At 35.8% G+C, this 20,187-nt stretch overlaps 1 protein-coding gene and 1 pseudogene across 6 annotated transcripts in view; one reads left to right on the forward strand and one right to left on the reverse strand.

Annotated features, from left to right (window-relative positions):
- Positions 1 to 20,187, forward strand: part of LRMDA (leucine rich melanocyte differentiation associated) — a 993,794-nt gene that overhangs the window by 955,982 nt on the left and 17,625 nt on the right. The gene's annotated exons all lie outside the window — the stretch shown is intronic.
- Positions 7,949 to 8,067, reverse strand: LOC120610027 (uncharacterized; annotated as a pseudogene).

The raw sequence follows: 20,187 nt of genomic DNA on the forward strand, positions 1-20,187 counted from the left end.
ATTATTTTAATCCAACTGAAATAAGAAACCATAATCCATGGATGCAGACACTGGACAAACTCAGTTAAATTGCGAGCACCTTAAGGATGTATGGTTTTCCCCATTTCTGGTTTTTAATGTTCTTTTCCTGCTGCCGTTTCCTAACTTCAACTTTTGAAAAGCCAAGCAGTTTAACTGGCCAGGCCCAGGGAACTTATTTGTATGCAGCACAAATTTCAGAATCTGTTCTCAGCCTGTGCCGAGTGAAAAATGGCCTGCATTTTCTTGATAGCCCATGTGGTTGTAAAGAATAAATGGCTAATGAATTACAGATGAACATTGACGCAAATTAATCTTCCCGCTGTCCCTGGGTTATATGGCAGCCATTTAAAAGTTTAATCAATACACTAAAGTTGAAAACATGCAGGCACTGCAGTTGTTTGGATGTAATAAACATCAGAGGGAACCGGGAGGTTTGCACTCAGTCCATGTATCATAATGACAGCTATTTATGTTTAATGGACTAAATATTTTTTATTGGAAGGGAGCAAATGTCAGCTTAACTTTGTGAGCCCCACATTCAACTTTCCTTTGAGGTTGGTGAAAGACGGCTGACGTGTCATTGGAAATGAAATGTTAAGGGTTGGTGGGGAGCACAATGGAGACAAAACGAGAATAAGGAGTCTGTTTGGAGACGTGATGCAGCACTCACATTCTGTAGCAATTCATTAACACAAACGTAAACTCTGATATTTCTAATGTTGCTGTAAAATGGTTTACTAGGAACAACTTTAATGGTTATTAGAGAAACCAAGTGCCCAGATCTGCCAGATATCCCATTCAGTACAGGCTTTTGTTTGAAAACTCTTTACCAGGTCATATTTGCTGGAGATTTATAATTAGTCTTTTTTCTTAATGTGAGAAGTGGAGGAGAAACAGCATGATGGCTCTTAGCCCTTGTATTCCATAGATCTTTCCTTTTGAACGATGTCCAATAACTTTAAATAACCATGTGTTCTCTTTTGGAATACTTACATCTTAATTACTTTTCAAGTCAATAGTTTGTAGCACTGCTGTGACTCTGGTAGGACCATGGAGGCTAAAAGAGAATGGACTTTGCCAGTAGTAGGGCCATCTCGCTGGACAGAAACAGTCTTAAATTAAAAAAAAAAAAAGAAAAAAGAGAGAGAGAGAGAGAAATAGCTTTGTTTAACCAAAAAATATAGACATGGTTCAGCTTTGCATTTTTTTTCCTCCCCAAATAAAACTAAGTATGTTATCCTTGTAGAGCATGGGATCTTGGAAAATGGCACATACTTTATAAAAAATAATTAGAAATGTTTTAAACGATGGAGAACATGTTTTAATGTCCCTTTTGCAACCAATTGTTTCAGGTTCTCTTCAGTATTTGAGGGTTCCTAAAATTCCTCACATTTAATGGTAGAGTTTTGAAGAAAATAATTCAATATATATCGCAGTAGAGTATCAGGGTGAGGAAAAGAGGACAAGAGAATAAGATACCTAACTATCCAGTATTCAGACCTTTAAAAATATATAAATAGAATTTTCTTGTACATTAATTTTTTTAATGATAAGAATTTGTGTTCTAATTGGAACCTAGGATGCAGAAGAAATCAGCATTATGTGACATGAGGATAGTCAATCAAACTAATGGATTCTGTGGCCCTTTATTATCCCATAGCAAAATGAGAAGAACCTTTTTTTTCTAAAGACCAGAGCATCACTCAATGTTAACTACGATGATGTCCCACCCACTATTTCTCATGCTGACTTCCCTTCATTTCCTGAACCCTTCTTTATTTTCCTGCTTAGTTCTTCTCACTCTGGTAGGTTATTGACTTATTTGTCTATTAATTTGTTCTGTGTTTCTACCATGTTAATAAACGGTTGGTCCTTGGTGAGGGGAGCAGATGGGTGGGGAGGTGGGGAGACAAGAACATGATTTTCTTTTTTGTTCCTAGAATCTCAGAGCCTGGCCCATAGTGCGTTCTTACAAATAGCAGTTAAGTAAATTTCAGACTATCATTTCTTATTGCCTTTAATCATCATAGGTACAGCCATTTTTTGTTTGGATCACCTATGATAATTTCTAGTTACTACAATAGTTTTTTTTTTTTTTTTTTTTTTTTTTTTTTTTTTTTTACAGAGAATACTTTATATGATCTTAGTTGTAACCCTAGAAGAGTTATTATCCTCATTTTACAGAGGCAAAAACTGAGAGTTAAAGGAAATTATTCATAGTCACTGTTAGTGTGTACTAATTCCAGAATTTGAATCCTGGCCTGTTTTTCTCTCTTTTTGCTATATAATACTCCCTTATTTTCTAGTGCCTCGTGTGGGCACTGATGTCTAAAATCTCACTAAATGACCACAACTTTTTATTCTAGCTCACACCAGTTAGCTCTCCAGTTGGCTGCTAATGGACAGAGAATCCAATTCATACCTGTTCACCTAAACCTGATGTTCTGAGACCTACTTATGAAGACTATTGAGTTATTGACTCTAAAAGAAACAGATCTTGGCTGTTTGGTGATAGACACTGTGATCCCTGCATATGTGTATTCCATGGTAGGGGAAAACACAAGTGGTTCTGGCAAATGGTAAAGAAAGTGTAACAGATAAACATACTTTCAGCTTTAAGCAACAGAATTCTAACAAATAGTGACCTAAATACGTGTTTATTTTTCTCACATAAAAGTATGTGATAGGCTATCCAGGACTTTTTTAGTGACTGAAAGAGCAGGCCAGCAAGCACCAGACTCTTTCTGTCTTTTCAACTCACTGTTCTTGGCATGTGAATTTTATCTTCATGTTCTCAAAATGGTTGCTACTACACCTCACATCATTTTAACAATCTGGGCAGGACACAGAAGGAAGGTCTGTTCTTTGAAAAGTATTCATTCTTCTGTGGGTGGTTAGCTCTCTAAAGATATCTGCCTATTTTTCATTATCTGGACTGGGAGGCTGCAAAGTCAAGTATTTTAGTGTTCTTTCTCTTATGGCAGAGAAAGGCAGGATAAAAGGGAGCCAATCCATCATGTCTACTATATAAGATAAATCATGATTTTGTGTTCCTACAATAGGCTTGAAATTTTGCTAGATGCCATATGTACAGAAACTTATCTTTACCACCTTGTTACGGAAAATGTTTACTCCCATTACACTAGGAAGTGGTAGAGCTGGGACTTAAAACTACATTTGTCTGATTCCACTCTAAGTCTTTTCTCTAATGCCATGTTTCTTTAGCTGCCATTTTGTTTCATAGCAAAGAATGGTAAGGATACTCTTGGTTGTTCTTGCTCATGGAGAATGTGTTGTCTCCTGAACTCACTTAACATAGTGGGTCTACCTTTTTGATGGTTAAGTAGACCCTGCCATGTGCTATCTTCTGTCTTTTGTATTCCATGGGAATTTCTATACAAAGTGGTTAAGATGGTGGGCTCTGGAGTATGTCTAGATTCATATCCTGGCTCCGTTAGTTACTACAAGTGTAGTGAAGACACATTGCATAACCTCTCTGCTTCAGTTTCCTCATCTGTAAAATAAAAAATAGTAGCATTATCTACAATATGAGTATTTTGAGAGGATTAGGTGCTTAGAAAAGTATCTGGCCTTTAGTAAACATTGGTTATTTTTATCACCATTTTATTCACATTTACTGTTTCATTTTGCCTACATGAGCAGATTGAACTTTGGGAGGACAGGGTCACTTTTTTGTTTGTTTGTTTGTTTGTCTGTTTCCCCCTCTTCGTGTTCCAGAAAACACTTCATAAGTTCCCATGCCCATTGGAGACGCTGAGTGAAAATTCATTCTAGAATCACACTGCATGGGTTCAGGTCCTTGTTTCACTGATCTAACATCTCTGCCTCAGCTTCCAAATCCTAAATGGGGAGACTACCATTATATACCTCACTGGGTTGTTTTGAAGGTTGAATGAGATAATGTACTTAAAGTTTTTAGAACAGTGTATAATGAATAGAAAAAGCTCAGTGTTAGCTTTAAATATAATCATTCATGGGTCATCAGCACTAAAATATTAAAACTCCATGGGATGTAATCTAATCAGCAATGATTCCAAAGAAAATTTTCCTCAGGCCATCTCAGGTACATGATTTTTAAGAATAACCACATGTTTCTGGTGAAGCCATATTGAGTATATCCTGTGATCTAGGCATGTGGTAGATGTTGGAGATACAAAGATGCATAAAACACAGTGGGAAACACAAGTGATGATGGACATGAGCTATGTTCACCCTCAATCATAATTGTATATTTGAAAAGTGAAACATCTGTGGGATATAACTTTTCATTTATTAAGCTAGTAAGATGATCAAAGAACCACATTTAGTGCTGTTGAGTGGATTGGGTATATATTGACATATTTTTGAAAAGCATTTTGGCTCTATGGATGAAGCTAGAAAATATTTAGATCCTTCGACCTAATAATGCTATACATAGAAATATGTCCACAGAATCTGAAATTTATAAATAAATCATCTTTATGCATTAAATGTTCACTGTAGTAATGTTTATAACATCAAAACACAGAAAATAGTATCCAATGTGATAGGAATGCTAACTGAGTTATGGCACATCATAGAATGCAATGTTATGTAGGTTCAAGTAATTTAAAAATGATATTTAATATGACAGACAAATATTTATGTAATAAAACAAATCAAGAAAGATATATGAAATCCACGTTTATGACATATGGATAGAGAAAAGACCGAAATGCAAAATGTCAAAATGTTAACTGCACTTAGCTCTGGGCAGTGGAATTATACACAATTTTTATTTATTTTTCTTTGTACTTTATTTTTTATCCACAATGAGCATGTAGATATAGGAAAATAATTAAAATAACCCCACAAACAACATTGTGGTCTTTATGAAAATAGTCCTAGAAGAAAGAGTGGAAGAAAGAGTAATGATAGAAAAAGGATTTGCGTGAGTTAGAAATTGTGTTCAGCTGCAAGTAACAAACACCCCTAAATAGGCGTGGCTTTAATAAGATATTCTCATATAACGTGTACCCAGACATGGGCAGTCCATAGCTGGAATGACACCATCAGGAAGCCAGGCTGCTTTAATTCTTCTTCTCCTTTTCAGCAAACTAGCTCTCATTCTCAGGGTTGATATACAGTTACAATAGTGTCACTGTAGCACAAGCCCTTATTTCCATGTTCCAAATAGCAAGAAGGGAGAAAAGTCAAGTCAAAAGTTCATTCCTCCAAGCAAAGCAACTTCTTTTTAGCAGGATGTTCCAGGAGTCACTTCTCAACATCACTTTTTATTTTGTGGCCACTTTCAATGAGCACATTGCCATGCTCAACAGCATAGGGTGTCTCTGTGGACGATAAAAGAGGAATATGAATACTGGTAGCCTACTCTCCTTTTTAATTTTAATTCTAACTCTGCCACTAAATAGCAGGTCGACTTTAACAAAGTCTAGTACACCAATGGCGCCAAAGAAACCTCAGGAAGCTTTTCAATAATGCATCATATGCAACCATTATCATCAGTTAGGCTTGGTACACCAGCTGAATCCCATTTGCCATTCCATGTCTCTGGTATCCCTTGGACTTTCCCTCTCTCCCATTTAAAATAAGGATAATGAAATTTTCACTGATTTTTTGAATTATTGTGAGAATAATAGGATTTTATAATTGTTAAGTTCTTTTCGGAAAGGCTTATTCTGCTATGCAAATGTAATTTTTGTAAAGACTAATAAGTAATGAGAATTGAGTGCTCACTACATGCTCACCACTATTGAGCTCTTTATATGCAACATCTTATTTAATCTTAGGTATTAGACATTATGAGTATCCCCACTCTACAAGTACAGATACTGAGACACAAAGAAATTTAAACACAGATTGTCCGTCTTCTGAGCCGATGATATTGATTCTCACACTTTAGTGTGCTTAAAGAATCACAACATACTTGTTAAAAATGCAGATATTCGTATGTATAGCATTATTAGGTCAAAAGGATCAGAAATCAAATTCTGCTGTAGATGGGCTGCAGACTACACTTAATTGCTCCCATTTCTAACCATACATAAAGTCTTGATTTTCCAGCAATGTGGCAAAAGGCAGGGTTCCTCAGAGACAGTTCCTTTGGCTCCTGAATTCTGTTCTGGTTTATCCTTGATCTTTTCTGGCAAGGAGACTACATCCATTTGAGAAATATTTTTAGTGGCATGCCTATGGCTTGGGATGCTTTGTCATCTCATATGTAAAATACGGCACTCCCTTCCGGTCTACCCTTTATCCCATTTCCCAGGTCCTGAGAATACTCACCAGGGCTCTTGCAGCTGCAGCATTTACCCCCAAGATAACCTGTGGATTACGGTTCTAACCTCATCTACAAAGTTTGCTATGAAATATCTCACTTTTATTATTTTCTCATTGCTCTAGTATATACATAGTCTTTGGAAACAGATGACTTCATTCTATTTATAGCATCTGTTTTTAGTAATGTTATTTCCATTTACAAAATATAGTAATTCTGGATCACTGAAAATATATTCCTATGCGTGATGGTAACAACGTTCTCAAACCGTTGCTGGCTGAAGATTCATTTGATGAATCCAATGTATGTATATATTTCTGTTACATTAGGATTAGAGACAAATTTTGTTTAGAAATAACTCTCTAAGAACAGTTTTTATATTATTTTCACATTGAAAACCAGTCATATTTGCTTCAGCCTCAAAGAGCGTGTTTTATGTAAAATTAAATTAACACTCGCAGGGAGCTGCACTTTTTTTTTTCTAAATGGGAAATGGGTTCTACAATAATTTGGAGATCCTCAGAGATGAAGTGACTTGGGCCAATAAATATGACTTTGTTGGTTAAATTTTCATTATTTTTCAAAGAGAAAGCCTTTGTGGCCAAGCATAAGGGCTGATGGGCCAAGGGGAGGTAAAGTGTTAATTTCCAGAATGACTTGAAGTATCTACCACACATGTTTTTTGAGCTTTGCTGTTGACCCACTAATAGCAGAGATGCAATGAGGAGATCTATGTTTGTCAATGGACAGTCTCCCCAAAACAAAAGACAAGGACTGTGCCATTTAAAGTTCCCAGGAGACCGATTTCCAATTTGAACGCAGAAAGAATGTCAGAGCAATTGAATTTTGGAAACATCTTTAAGACTATTCCTTCTTGTGGTGGATCAGATCATCAAGTCAAATCATACACTGAGATAGATTTAAGCAGTAATGGATCCAGAGAGAGGGAACAAAAGCTATGTGCAAGGAATTTCATGAACTGTACTGTAAACCGATTTGGTGGCCTCCAGGGAGAATATAAACATCCCTCAAGGGCTCACAGATTTGAATTTTGTTTAGATCCATTTTACAGGCAATCTGTAAAAGAAAGAAAGGGCAAAAAATAATGCTAGTTACCTCATGGGGTTATTCAGAGGATAAAGTGATGAGATCATCCATATAAAATGCTCATCATGGTGCCTATACATAGAAAGCTCCATAACGTTAGCTATGGTGATGATGGTGCTGAGGAAGAGAAAAAGGAAGAAGAAGAGGATAAGAAATCTACTCAGATGTTGCTTTTAGTCTTTTAGTTGAAAATTTACATCGAAAGGGAGGAGCTTTGTAATTATAATTGGAAATGGATTTTGAAAGTTTTATCATAAAATGAAATATAAAACTTTTTGATAAAGCCTAGAGTCACAGAAAGACTCTTTACATTTTTCTCTGGCTCATCAATCTCTAAAATTATCTTTTTTTTTTTTTTTTTACTATATAATGGAAGGAGTACTGAATTTGTAGTCAGAAGAACTGATAGTTAACCATAGATTTTTCCTTTTGTAATTTTGCCTCTTTGTTTGTTTGTTTGTTTTTAGGCGAAGCAACCCTTGGTTGACCTCACAGATTGTAAGGACCTTGTCAGTTTACAATCCCTTATTTTTTTATTTTTTATACCTACAGCACCTGGTCTTCCTAGGTGGACTTCCATCTAAGTACTCACCAGGCCCAACTCTGCTTAGTTTCCAAGATCAGACAAGATCGGGCTTGTTCAGGGTGGCATGGCCGTAGACCGTAATTTTGCCTCTTTGAACACATTATTTAATCTTTTTAAGTGTTAACTTTCTTAATCTGTGGACTATGAATAATAAAACTTACCTAGTGATCATGGGATTACATGAGATGATGTGTTTAAGGTACTCAGTATAGTGTCTTGCACATGGAAGGTGACCAAATAAATAACTGATGCTATGAAGGCCTATGGTAGCCAAAAGATCTCTTCAGAATGTACCATATTCCTGGAGACAGTCTGCCTCCATCTCTGGGAACATGCCTGATACAGAAGAGAATTCTATGAAAAGAACACTCAGAACTGAGAACTCCTAATGGTTAGATGATCTAAGGATTTATTATTTCATGTTCAAGGACAGAGATTTTTGTTGTCTTTACTCTTAATGTTAGAAAGAAAATCCTCAGACCCACCCATCACAATCACCCAATGTAGTGCTGATCTATGTGTCCCAAGCACTTCCTGCCCTTGAGGATCTGCCTGGTACTCTTCCAGTATGAGAAAGCCAGCTTCTGTGCTGCAGCTGTCAGGATATTGCCTTTAATATCCAAGAGTGGATTGCTAAATATCATGCCATGCAATCTCTAAAGCACATGGACATAGATAATTCAAGGTGGGAAGACAGGGATATGTGAATTGAATAGCAAGAGTGGGAATGGATATTTCAGCTTGTTCTTGATGGGGGGAAAATTCTTAGTCTTTCCATTTTTAATATGATGGTAGCTGTGGGTTTTTGTAGATAACTTATCAGATTGAAGAACCTTTTTATTGCTATGTTATTAAAAATTTCTATCACGAATGAATGAAGGTTGAATTTTGTCAGTTTTTTTTTCTATCAATTGAGATGATTTTTTTTTCAATCTGTTGGTATGATAAATTGTATTTATTTTTGACTATCGAACCAGCCTTGCATTTCTAGGATAAACCCTACTTGGTCACGATGTATTATACATTTTATGTATTGCTGGATCTGATCTGATAATATTTTATTATAGATTTTGCATGCATGTACACAAGTAATATATATTGTGATGTACTTTTATTATTGTGTCATAAATTCATTTAGTTTTGGTGTCAGTATAATGTTGGACACATTGAATAAATTGGAAAGTGTCCCGACTTCTTCAATCTTCTGGAAAAGTACATTGAAATGGTATTACTCTTCGGTAAATCTTTTGTGGAAGTTGCCATTTAAAGCCATTTAGGCCTAGAATTAACTTCATGGGCCAATATTAAAGTATGAATTTACTTTCTTTAAGAGATATGATATTGTTCAGGTTGTTCAGTTCTTCAGTGACTAAATTAAAAAAAAAAAAAGACAAATTCCACCCCATTAAGCCTCTACTTTTAATAAATGTGGCCATTGTGTTGTTCACAGCTTGATTACACATTCTTAATGTGACCTAAGCCTTCTGTTTGGTAAACAAAGTATGGCACATTTGCTTATTCATATATTTGTGCATTCGTTCATTTAGCAAATGTTTTAACCACATTTTAAATTCCAGAACTTGTGATAGGGATTATGGATTCAAAAATGAATAAGACAATATCCCTGAGCTTGAGTAAATTACATTTAAGTGGGAATAATAATAATGAAATGAAGTGGGAATAACAATAATGAAATAATTGGTTATGATGCAGTGGGATATGTATAATGGTTGTATAATGACTAGTGCATAGGGAGAACAAACAAGGAGCCTCTAATTCTGTTTAAGAGGAATCAGGGGTGGCTTCTAAGAAGAAATGATGTTTGAATTGAGCCTTGAAAGATGAAGAGAATTTTTATTTGGCAGAAGGAAGTCTTGTTTGCAAAATTTCATGAGATATTTGGAAAACGAGTCATTTCAGATTTTTTGAGGATAGAAATATGTGCTTCAAGAATTGTTTTGGAGGAGGAAAAATATGGTGTAGATGATAGAGGCTCTGTTCATCCTGCTGGTGACCAAATCAAAGTTGTGATGGAAACAAAGAGCAAGGAGCAAGGAAAAATCTCCTGGGATCTTGATGAACAAGCCATACAACTAGGGAGAAATCCAAGAAATCACTTAGCAATGGCAGAAGGTAGGACAGGGCAAGGACATGGGGCTGCCCGGTCCCCAGAGGCTGAGCGAGATAGAGGCTGTGGCAGTGGCAGATGCCTCTTAAAGGGGCTGAGTCCACAAGCAGATTTTTGCGGTGACCAACCTGCTCACTTTGAGTGCCAGTGCCGATTGGGCTGCACGCAGGGGGCACCAGGAACTTACAGGGAAACATTGTTGGAGTGAGGGCCAAGGCGAGACTCAGTCTGTACAGAAGTGCCGGCCATATCCATCGTTCCCTGTTGAGCCCTCCCCACTCCCAGTGCATGGAGACAGGACTACCATAGCTGACCTCATCAAACTGGATAACAGAGGTTGCTCCGCCCAGAAGATTCCCTGAAATCAGCCTCCCCCACTGGTGGCACCACCCAAGCCACATCCAGGTGTATCCTCAGCGAGTCAGATGCTCCTTGCTGAGCAGCGCTTAGACTCACACTGGAGGCAGCTGGCCTCGGTTTCTGATGTGGCCTTTTGAGATAACTATAAGCAAAGCATCTGTGAATTGCTTGCTGAATCTTAACAGGTGACCCTGGAGGGGCAGAGGCTTGGGCTAAATTTTGCCTGCAGCTGAACTTCTCTCAGGACTGGGCCAATGGACACCTACTTCATAAATCCACACTAATAAGACCAGGAGACTTTGGAGCTTTGCTTAGTACATAGAAACAGACATGTAAAGGCAGCCAAAATGGGAAGACAAAGAAGCAAAAACCATATGAGAGAACAAAATAGAGATCTAGAAATAATGGAGTCAAGTAATCTAACAGATGCAGAGTTCAAAACACTGGTTATAAAGATGCTCGATGAACTTTTGGGAAGTGTAGATAAATTCAGTGAGAACTTCAACAAAGAGATAAAAAAAAAAAACAAAACATAAAAATGGAAATGGAAATTATAAAAGGGGACCAGTCTGAAATGAAGAACACATGATCCCAGATAAGAAGTATATTAAATGGAATAAGCAAAGGAATAAACAAAAGTGAATAAAGAAGAGGATCAAATGACCTATCAGAGGATGGGAAAGCTAAGGACACTCAATCACAATGGCAAGAAAAAAGATGCCGAGACTATAAAAATAATTTAAGGAGCATATGGGACACTATTGAGGGTCCAAATATCTTTCTGATCAGCATACCTGAAGAAAATCAAGATATTGAACATCTTTTTGAAGATATAATGATGGAAAACTTTCCTAACCTGGTGAAGGAAATGGATCTAAAACCCCAGGAAGCTCAGAGAATCCCCAAAACCAGGGATTCAAAGAGGCCCACACCAAGAAACATCATAATTAAAATGCCAAAGCTTAAATACAAAGAAAGAATATTAAAAAGCAGCAAGAGAAAAGGAGATAGTTACCTTCAAGGGAACACCCATAAGACTGGCAACTGATTTCTCAAAAGAAACTGCAGGACAGAAGGGCTTGGCAAAAAACATTTGACAGGATGAAGACCCAGGATCTACAACCAATAATACTTTATCCAGCGAAAGGAAGCTCTTTATTTCTCCTTTAGAGTTGAAGGAGAAATAAAGAGCTTCCCAGACAAAAATAAGCTAAAGGAATTTATCACCACCAAACCAGTATTACAGAAAATGTTGGAGGAACTTCTTTAAGATGAAAAAACATGTATCAAAAATAGGAATAAAGAATGGTAACAACTACATTCCTATCAACAAATACCTCAAATGGAAAAGAATTAAATGCTCCAACCAAAAGATAGAGTGGCTGAAAGGATAAGAAAACAAGGCCCCTACGTATGAAAAGGAAGGGAATGGAAAAAGATATTGCTTTGACAGATCTAGAAGGCATTTAAGTCAGACAGAGGAAGATAAACACTATGTGATTTCACTTATGTGTGGAATCTAAGAAATAAAAAGAACAAACTAATCAAAAACAGACTCACAGATATAGTGGACAATTTGGTGATGGACAGAGGGGAGGATGGTTTGGGGGGCTGGAATAATGGGGTGAAGGGTTAAAGAAGTACAAATTAGTAGTTGATGGATGGTCACAGGGATGGAGAGCACAGCATAGGGAATGCAGTTAGCATTAATGTAATGGCTAGATGGAGGGTCAGGGGAGGGAGGGAGCAATTGGGGGATCGTTTTATGAACTATATAGATGTCTAATCAATGTACTGTATACTTGAAACTAATTAAAATAAATAAATTTTAAAAAAAGAATTGTTTTAATCAGAGGACCCAAATTCTGAATGCTAAATTAAAAAGTTAAATTGCTTTAGTTATCACAATTCTCCTATTCATGTATTTCTCAAATACAGGTGACATGCCTGATATAATAGTAGAGTGGTCTTAAGGTGAATTATTGCTTCATGGTGATTCTCAGATTTTTAGATCCCATTTTTATTTCAATTATTATTTCATGGTTGTAATAATAAATATATTCTCCAAAGAAGATGTGGTCTTTGAAATGGATCAATTTGAGTGCTGACATCCCAGAAATGAAAGAAGAAAAACAACATCATTTATAGATATATGGGTAGATTAAAATAGAGAGAATGAATGAATCACAAATGACTATAAAATGTGGTGTGACCATCTTAGAATTTCTCCCAAAGTCAGTTGATTGTGATGTTCACAATTTTACCATGTGGATCATGTCAGGCCAACTTAAGGTGCTATATCTGGATCTAACTGGATTTGTTGCCCTCTGAATATGTCACGAAAAACAATGTCTAACTATAAATTGATGAGGAACACCACTTCCTCTTCTAGGTTTCTAAGTCTAGATCTTTGCCATAAAGGACCAGATCATATTTATTATTGTTGTGGTTACTGCTCTTTTTGTTGCCTTTACACAACCACATTGACCTTTAGGGATACTGCAGTGTCATCCAGGATCTTCAAAATTCATTTTTAAATTAATTAATGAGGCTCTTTGGAAGTTAGAGTGCCTTATTTTTAATTTTCAGTTAAAGGCACCTACTGATTTCCATTTTTAAAATGCTGTCTACTTGATTTGCTTATTACTCTTTGATACTAAAATATAGCTATAATAGCTCTGTGGAATTGTCAGTTATTTAAGTATTCATGCATATTTGGGTAAAGCCTGGATGACTTGGAATTATTCTAACATGACTAAATGTGTTATAAAAATTTTTGCTTCAAGAGTATGCTATAAATGCATATGCTCATTTTGAGGAACAAAATATAACTTTGGGTTTCAAAACATAAATTTTTAGCGTGTATTTATTGCTAACTGTATGCTAAGCACAGTGGTAAGCCCTAAGAGACAGTAGTAGACAAATCAGACTCTGTGCTCTCATGGAACTTGGAATCTAGTGGTGTTTATCCATTTATTAACCTATTAATACCTACTGAAATACCTGTTCTGTACCAGGCACTGTGATAGGTGCTGGGCTTTGCTATACAGGCAAAAACTTCAATATATATTGTGCCTCATATACAATCAGCCCATAATAAATATTTAACTGATTGAAAATTACCCTTTCTATTTTCTTTAACATATTACATTTATTCCATAACGAGCAAGAACGTAAATGGGAAAAATATTTTAGTCTTATAGTAGAAATTGCTTTTGCTCACTAAAATTCATATTTTCTTCTTTGGGAAATACAAAGCCAGACTTTATTTCATACTCCTCTGCATTTAGATATAATCAAATGAGTGTGTTTTACACAGAGAAATGTTAGTGAAAGTGAAGTGTGTCATTTTACAACCAAGGCTTTTGAGAAATGGCTGTGCTTTCTTCATATTTTTTCCTTTCACTGGCCTGATGCAGATAACAGGTCTTGGTAGGAGATGGCAGAACCTCAAGAATCACACTTGGAGGAAGCACTGGATTTTTGAGTAAGGAAGACAAACTTCTCTTTGTTAGGCTACTGAAATTGTTGGGCTCATTGTTACGGCAGCTTGCATAATCCTTACTAACACAGCAGTAGAACAGTTATAAGATGACTTATTATTATAAGAATTATACAAAGCTCAAAATATATCCCAAGGTCTGCTGTCATTTGGCAATGATAATACAAATTATTCAATAGTTGAGGTTCTTCATAGTCGCCATGCTAGGGGATAGGGTACTTAGGCAAGGATTATTATTCCTATTTTAGTCATGAAAATTGAGGTTCACATACGTAATATGACCTACTCAAATTCACGAGCCTGGAATACAGAGAAATTAAACTAGCACCAACATGTTCTGTGTCTTAGTTCTATCCTCTTAGCCTTTATCACCTTCATTATATATACAATTGTTTATATATAAGATGATTATATACATTATATATATATATATATGATTTTTAATTCTGTCTCCTTGCTTATTGCCTGTCTTCCACCTCTAGGTTGTCGTATCTATGGCTCAAACCTTTTCTACTGCTATATCTCCATCTACAAGAACACTGATCAGCATATAGTAGCATCTCAGTAAATAGTTGTGTAATGGAACAAGGCGTGACTCAATAACTGATAAAATAAATACCTTTACCAGTCAGGCATGTTGTAAGACAAATTAAATATGAGTGTTATACATTTTTGTGAGGGAGGAATGAAAAAGAATGGATTGTGTATGTGGAGTGTGTGAGTGTGTGTGTGTGTGTGTGTGTGTACACAAAAAGGAAATCACAGAGTGATGGGATTAGAGTGGGAGGGACTGATAATTTTTCACTCTTATTTATTTTGTTTAGAAAAACAGTGCTGTTTGTGAAAACATATCGTTCCGAAAAGATCTCAGTCAGTGCTAGCGTGATATGCTTAAAGAGGGCACATTACGGAATCAGAAGAGAAGGCAAAAAAAGTTAACACAGATTTAAAAATTATTCCTGGGGTTATTAATCTATAATTACAAGGGTCATATACAAAGATAAATAAACTTTTTCCTCCAAAATTATTACTGTGAAAAACTTCAAATTTACAGAAAAGTCAAAAGAATAGTACGTTCAACATATATATGTGTATATTCTTTACTTAATATCACTGTTAATATGTTGTCACATTTGCACTCTCTGTGTATGTCTATGAGTCTGCATGTGTATATGTATTTTTATAAGAAATTTAAATAAATTATAGACATCATCATACTTCATCCCTAAATACTTCAGCATGCATGTCCTAAGAACCTTTTTTATAAAGCAACAAAAATGCTAAGAATATTAATATTAATTCAAAACTATTTCCTAATATATAGTTCATAGTTAATTTTTTTAATTATGTCTGCTGTCTTTTTGTTTTAATACAGTTTCCCTTTTGTTATTAAGTCTTTTAAATATTTTTTAATATTGTCTAGTGGTTCTCATGGTGACCCTCATACTAGCAGTTGTTGTATTACTAGGGAACTTGTCAGATATAAAAATTTTGGAGCCATGCCCCAGTGAAAACTTTGGAGGCAGACCCAGCAATCTGTGTTGCAACAAGCACTCCAGGTGACTCTGATGTTTGCTAAAACTGAAGAACCATTGATCCAGAACGCCTTCCACCTTTTCTGCTTTCCGTGTCATTTAGATTTTTTTCAAAAGGCTGGGTCAGTTTCATTGTAGAATGTCACACATTCCAGATTTTTCAGATTGCTCCATCATAACTTGATTTAGGTTTAATGTTTTGGCAAGCGTAGATGATGTTGGGTATGGTTCATCAAATTAAGAGGCACATGACATTTAACGATCTTTTTCGTAGTAATGCTAAGATGAATCAGTTGATGAATGTAGTTACCACTATATTGAGCCACTCAAAAGGTATATATTCCCCTTTATAATTATTAAGTATTCTAAACATGACAATCTAAGTATGTGTAAATATTTTCTTCCCCAATAAACTTTTACCCAATGATTGTAGCTTCCATTGATAATACTTGCCTGAAATACTGTATTGGAGTATGTGGTTTAAATTTCTAATTGTGTCACCTCTATTTAATTAGCTGGCATTCTTTAAATAAGAGCTTTCTTTCTTCCTTTGTATTTATTTGTTTATGTGTTTAAATATCATTATGAATTCATAGTTTTTTTTTAATTCAATGTGGCAAATTAATTAGTATTATTATTCTTTTGATAGTCAATAGTGCTGAATAGGGCTGGAGTGAGTTTCTTCAAGCCACCTTTTGTGTTCTTTTTCTTCTTTCTGTCCCAAGAGCTTTTAAGTTCACTTTATACATTTTCTGCCCACAAGCTGAATTAGCTACTCCCTCAAGGATCTATGGTTATTTTTTGTGGAAAATATCTTTTGTAAACCAGTATCTGGATGCTAGATGTTCTACACATATCTGTGCATGCACACATTCATACATATATAAGTTTTAATAATAATTTATTACAAATTCCTCCAATTTAAATTAGCAGAATTATCATCATCATGATCATCATAATTATCATCATCTTCTGTATTCGTTTTCTAGAACTGCCATAATGAATTATTACAAAATTAATGGCTTAGAACAACACAAAATCTTACAGTTCTGTAGATCAGAAGTCTAACATGGATCTTAATTGAGGTAAAAACAAGGTGTCCACAGTGTTGTCTTTCTTTCTGGAGACTCACAGGAAAAATCTCTTTTCTTGCCTTTTCCATTTCCTGGAGGCCTCTCACATTTCTTGGCTCCTGCCCTCTTTGTCAGCCTTCAAAGCCAGTGGCATTGCGTCTCTCTGATCATTCCTCCATGGTCATGTCTCCCTCTCTGACAATAGCTTTAAAAACCTTGTCCTTATTTAAGGACTCATAGGATTAGATCAAGCCCACCTAAATAATCCGGAATAATGTCTCCATCGTAAGGTCCTACCCTTAATCACTTCTGCAGGGTCCTTTTTGCCATGTAAGCATATATACAGGTTTCAGGGATTAGAGTGTGGACATCCTGGGTACTGTTATTCTGCCTATTCACATTTTCCCTCATTCTTTGATTTCCATTCTGTCACAGTGCAATTCTTGAATTCCAACAACTTCTTAGATTTACACATTTTCTCTATACTACAATATAAACAAAATAATGAGAATTAAAACAGTGATAACACTAATGACAATAAGCCTGCTAAGTAAAGCTCGAGATTTCTTTGCCTTTTTTTGTACTCAGTGTATATTTCACTCAGGTGTGTGGTTGAACTATTGTGTTCCTAATTTACTTTAATTTTTTTTCTGTGTCATTATGCTATTTGATATACAATTAGGTTCATTCTTCTAGTTTTATTTAGTTTTAGGGTTTACTTTTTCCATACTTTTTAATTTATTTTTTGAATAAGTAAAATATAAATATAAAAAGAGATATATTCAGCAACATCTCAGGCCCATTTTAATCCCCTGCACCGTATTTTCACCCTCCCACTCCATGTGGTCATTCTTATTAGTTTTTGGTTTATCTTTTCTATGTTTCTTTTTGCAAAACATATGAAGTTATGAATTTATTTTTTAAATCTTAATTTTCTTCTTTTCTACCCCAAAATAACTGAGTTTATGTACTTTTTCGCTTTTTGCATTTTTACTTTGCCATATGTCCTGCATCTATATATCTATAGCTCTCCAACAGTATATCCTGGGGGCCACTCTATACGAGGTGGTCACAGAAATCTTGAAAGGAATAATTTCGCTTTTAAATATATCCTCTGTGTTTAACTTATTACAACATATGTTACATTTGTTACTTAACGACTAAAAAGAGAAATACAGATACAGAAAACGTCTTTTTTTAATGCCTTTTACTCACCCTTCACTCCCCGAGGCAGAGCTAATCCTTTTTCTATGTTCGCATAACATTTTGTACGTAACATAATTATAGAAAACTTTTTTGCTCTTATTCTTATTTGACAAGTCCTCTCCCTTTCTGGCCTGTTCGTTGCTCAAATGTAGAAAGTATCTCTCCCTTTCTTTCTTTATTTGGGATGTCATTGATTGTGCCTGGCGCATAGTGTTTCCCCACTTGCCTGTTTTGCCTGAAATTCCATTAGAGATTTATTCAGTTGGTCTATTTTTAATGTATCTATTTTTTTAAATAAAATATTTTACCTGAAGTGATAAACTCTCTTTCATTGTCAATTATTAACATCCTAAAGTGAATTAGTTGATCAGAGAATTAGTTTCTTAGAAAAGGCATGAAAGGACAGGCATCGGAAAGAGGACAGTTATCTTTTTATTCCGGAATTGAAACCCCAAGAAAGGCAAGAGTTGGTGTGCGGGTCATAGACATTCTAGGAGAGAAAGAGGCAGACCAAGGAAAGGAAGAGAGGGACATGGAAAGGGAAGGGTCTATATTACTGTGCCAACTCTGTGAGCTATGCACAGCACAGAAAATCTGTTTAGATAATACTGGAACAGAAATAGCCCTCAAAGATTATTTTCTACAGATACTAAGAAACCAAGGCCTGGAGAAACCGAACAAGTTGCTCAGGACAGTTACTACAGACCAGGAGCTGGAAATGAACCTTTAGACTCCACCATACTTCCCAAAGTGGCCAAGGCCTTCCTTGACCTTCCACAAGGGCACATGGTATACCCAGCAGGTATGGCCACTGTCCTGAGGGTGGAGAGGGGGTCTGAGCCTTCTCTCCTGTTAGAGCTCTTTGAAGCTGGGCTACTGCTCTCAGGACCAAAATGTATATCTGTCTTTCTTCACCACCTTCAGTCAAGTCAGTTGTATTTGCAGAGGTACATTGTTCAGCCTCAGAGCATTGTTTAAATTTAAAATCAATAAAAAAAAAAAAATGAGCCAGCAAGAGGCACAAACTGATTAAGTGCTATCTATATGAAGAGGTTTATCCTCTGCCACATTTCTATTGAAATTCTGAGAAATGTGAAGAGGATGGAACAAAGTGAAATTAACAATTATGTCAGATACCAAATATAGTAAGGCAACTGCATCTTTGGCAGGTAATAGAGAATTGGGTGACTTTGAGTTCCGATTTGGTATAAATGTCAACATATTCACACCTACTCACATACCACATGCCCACATAACACACTTGCACACAAAACACACACTTGTGCATGAGTACATATATACACACATGAATTTCTTTTTATTACTATAGAGATGTAACTCTTCCATCTGACAAGTTATCCTACATTTTTATTTTGCTAAAAAAAAAATAACAGTAGAGGGGAGAAAATTCAATGAAAAAAAAATTCCCAATATATTGTCATATATTACTGGTTAGTTTTGGTGGTTAAGCAAATTATTTGAAAACAAAGAAGCCTTTCACAAAGCCTCTAAAATACAAAAGATTTAATAACATTTACATCTGTGTATCAGCCATGTCTGTAATATAAGTCATGAATAACACATAAACCAGAGCACGGAAAGAACAGAAGTGCTCACACATCATTTAAAATCCAACCCACCCCATCGTCAGTGGAATCAAATACACAGCAGGAGCAGTTCCAGTTGATACACACACAATATACTCATTGAAAATGAAAACATATTAATTATGTTCCTTAAAGTTAGGAAAGAAATGGCAGAATTCACTAACCTGTTAAACTTTTCTGTTGAAATTCTGCACCAAAAAATACATCATGAGTTGCTTCTTTATTTTTCTTAAAAAATTATGGAGCATTTGTATATATTTGTCTTGTTTTACTGTTCATTTAAATCTGCATTTGGGGCTCAGTCCATACTCCTTGCTGTACTGAAAACAGGGGAAAGTTGGCTTAAGATGGATCCTTGTTACAAGTGAGTAACTCGCAAAAAGGAATTTATTGTTGAGCAATCGTATTTGAAAACAACAATACCTGCACAACTCCAGGTGGTATATGTGGAAATCCACACTGCTGGGAGAATAGCTGTTTATTACCAAAATCTAGAGATTATGTAACAACATGTTTGTTAAAGAAACAGGGAAATCCTTCCTTCTTCTGATTCAGATAACTCTCCGAGGCCCAAATTTGGAATTGTCTCTTCCTAGATCCATTCTTTTGGCTCCCATTAATTTCTGGCAATCTCCTGGGCTTTCTATATGTGCTGGCGAGATCCTCAAACTCAGTCATAGGGAACCTCTGGTGCCATGACAGAGAAGGACAAGTGGATGAAGAGAGGAACTAGATGGTTTTATGTGGGCGTTTGCATTTGATATCTGTGTTCACAGTTATCCTTT

Source organism: Pteropus medius, unplaced genomic scaffold, assembly GCF_902729225.1.
Source record: "Pteropus medius unplaced genomic scaffold, Ma_sr-lr_union100, whole genome shotgun sequence".
Classification (NCBI taxonomy): domain Eukaryota; kingdom Metazoa; phylum Chordata; class Mammalia; order Chiroptera; family Pteropodidae; genus Pteropus; species Pteropus medius.